This window comes from Montipora capricornis, chromosome 12 (assembly GCF_036669925.1).
Source record: "Montipora capricornis isolate CH-2021 chromosome 12, ASM3666992v2, whole genome shotgun sequence".
Lineage (NCBI taxonomy): Eukaryota > Metazoa > Cnidaria > Anthozoa > Scleractinia > Acroporidae > Montipora > Montipora capricornis.
The window spans coordinates 15554408-15557253 of record NC_090894.1 but is presented as its reverse complement, the minus strand read 5'-3'; positions in this window follow the sequence as shown (position 1 = coordinate 15557253).

Genomic DNA, 2846 nt, shown 5'->3' with positions numbered 1-2846 from the left:
CAGTACTTTGCTATTAACCACATGGCTTCTCAGGCTATTTACCCAAGACTCCTACCATGGCACTACAATGATAGACAATACCAAAACAATATCGTGCACTGTTAGAGCTACATATTACGCAAGGACAACTTGAATCTCCTGGAAGACATCACACAGCTCAGTTGACATTTTATATGGAATAAATCGCTGTGTTACTTCACTACCAACGTAAGCAATGCGTGTCTATTTTTTCTAAAGAGGACAGGAATTTCTTCTTTCTACAAATGATTAATTAACAGGCCGGTAGCCAGGTTTTTAACCCCAGAAAAGGATCTGTTTCGTCGTACGAATGTGTGAGGACCTGTGAGCCAAAGGGCCTCTGGTGGTAAGACGTCTGGGTGACCCCTTGAATGGTCTTCTTAATGACCCCCCAACTTGAAAAAAATTGTCTGGAACGGTGCACGTACCACAGGCGACCCAGTGTACCCTCACGGACGGTCTAGTTTTCACTAAACTGCAAAACAGTCGTTTTCTTCCATTTTCGGAAGGCGCGAAGCGCCGTAAGCGTGACCCTCGCGTGTGAAGCGCGCGAGCCTGTACACTCGCTCCAGACCTTTCGTTTGAATATTTATCGCGTTGTTTTTCGTTTGAATATTTATCGTGTTGCTTGCGTTCGCAAAAAATACGACTGTTTTGCAGTCTATATTTTCACCCGTGATCATATAGGGCGACGTGGAAGGGCCGATTTGTTTCTGTCAAGATATTTAATGTTTCGGAACAAAAAAAGCCCCAACATTTATCACAAGTGCAAAGAAAAGTCATTCGACTGGTCATCAAAACAAGACGCTTTCTGAAGCGTTTACTCGGAATACCATATGGCGCAGAAGTAGGGTGATACATTTTGGAAGAGGTAGTTTTTTTCATTTGGCACGTATGGAACAAAACAACTAAATGTTTTTGCGGCCAGTTGCTCATTTACAATAACGCGGATAATGTACCGGTGAACATCGCTTAATGTTTACAATTGCAAATAAAATCATCAGGGGGACCAGACCCCTCTTTTTTTAAATTAATTTTTTTTTGTTTGCGTTTTTGCTGAAAAGAGTCCCAAAGCATGTTAATGAGCTTTTTAAAGTTAAGGATGTCTTTGCAAGTCTTCCAACCGGGTACGGCATTGATCTTCAGAGCAACCCTGATCGTTGCCAATGAGCTGTTTATATTTTCCTCGATGTGTACACATCTCAAATCTTCCAGGGCAACACGCTTTATAGATATTGTCCTTGAAAATGGCTAGGCTGGTCCGAGCATGGCATTGAGATTATATTTACTGTTAAGGGGATAGCCGGGGACGTTTTCAAGTGAGCAATATTTTGAATCGTGCAATATTCACCTCGTGAAGATTCGTCAGGAGCGCTTTCGTTTCTTCAGCGCTGACAAACAATTCTTACAAATGTATGTAGAATCGATTTCCACTTTACACTCCATAGATAACAATTCCGCTCGTACTTTAAAAGAAAAACCTCTTTGACCATCAAAAAGATTTTTATTCGTATATTTTACCATGCACAAAGTACACACGAACTCATCGTGAAATCTCTCACGGTGTTCATGCCATTGGGAGAAATAAAAATGAAAGCCAATCAAAACTCGTTGTTTCAATGATGTAATGATCGAGGGGTAATACCCAATCAAATCATTTTCCATACATTCCAGGAAAAATCACGCATAATTGAACAAGATTATCAACGGTAAATCACAAACGCTCCTTTCAGATTTTTTTTCCGGAGAGTGGGAATCTGTGCACAGGCTAGAATGGAAGGGGCCATTTGGATTTTACTCAACCCATGAATGGGATCAAAGACACCCACCCACATAATTTTCAAGTGTGAAAATCTATTTAATTTAGGAAATGTGGTTTTATAATCAATCACTCTGATCAAGACAATATAATGAAATGAAATTATCATTGTAAAATAGCTTACTACATTACACATTTATTCAATTTATTATACTGGTAATATTATAAATAACAAATTAATCTTTTTTAGATATAAATTTATTTTAATTTCATGGACATGAAATTGATTAGCTTTTTTCCAGAACAGGGAAGAACTCTTTTATTCCAGAAAGGGCTTACACTTACTGGGGTTGTACCTGCCTGGAAAATTTTGATCCGCTTCGCAAAATAGTAATTTTGGTCAGATTACTATTTTGCGAAAAAGATCAACAATTTCTGGGCAGGTACAACCCTAACCATTTACCAACACTACCATTAGGCCTAAAAACGTTTGTTTAGGCTTAAGCTTAGCTTAAAGAATGTTCAGGGTTCTTTCTGTATTTCTGTTCCTTTTGTTTCGTTTTACAAATTAGTGTACGCCCTAATAAAGTTCATCTGATGTATCCAACAATGGACTCCCAAATTAGCCAGCCCTAATGCATCAATCAATTCCAGCGGTGCCCATCCCCTTCCCCCCCCCCCCCCGGGCAACCGCTGGGCATTTGCTCAAGTTGTCAGTACTGGGGGTGGGGCATTCGTTATTTTATCGCGGCCCGGGGTCTGGGCATTAGCTTACCTTGGGGCGACCCCCGGGCATTTGACAAACATGTTTTCGAATTAACATGGAAGAGTTTATCGGAAAAGATGAGGGCTTGGTTAAAGTCAAGACTGGCTTGTCCGTCACAGACTTGAAAAACTTGTGGATGCTTTTAAAGGTATGTTTTCTCAATTTTAGGTACTTTCTTCATTTATACTTGTAAGCATATGAATATATAAAAGCGACAAGGTGAACTAATATCACAAAACAATCACTGACGTGAAGACTGCGTAAACACGACTACCTCGCATTTAGCATTCAAAACTAGCCTAA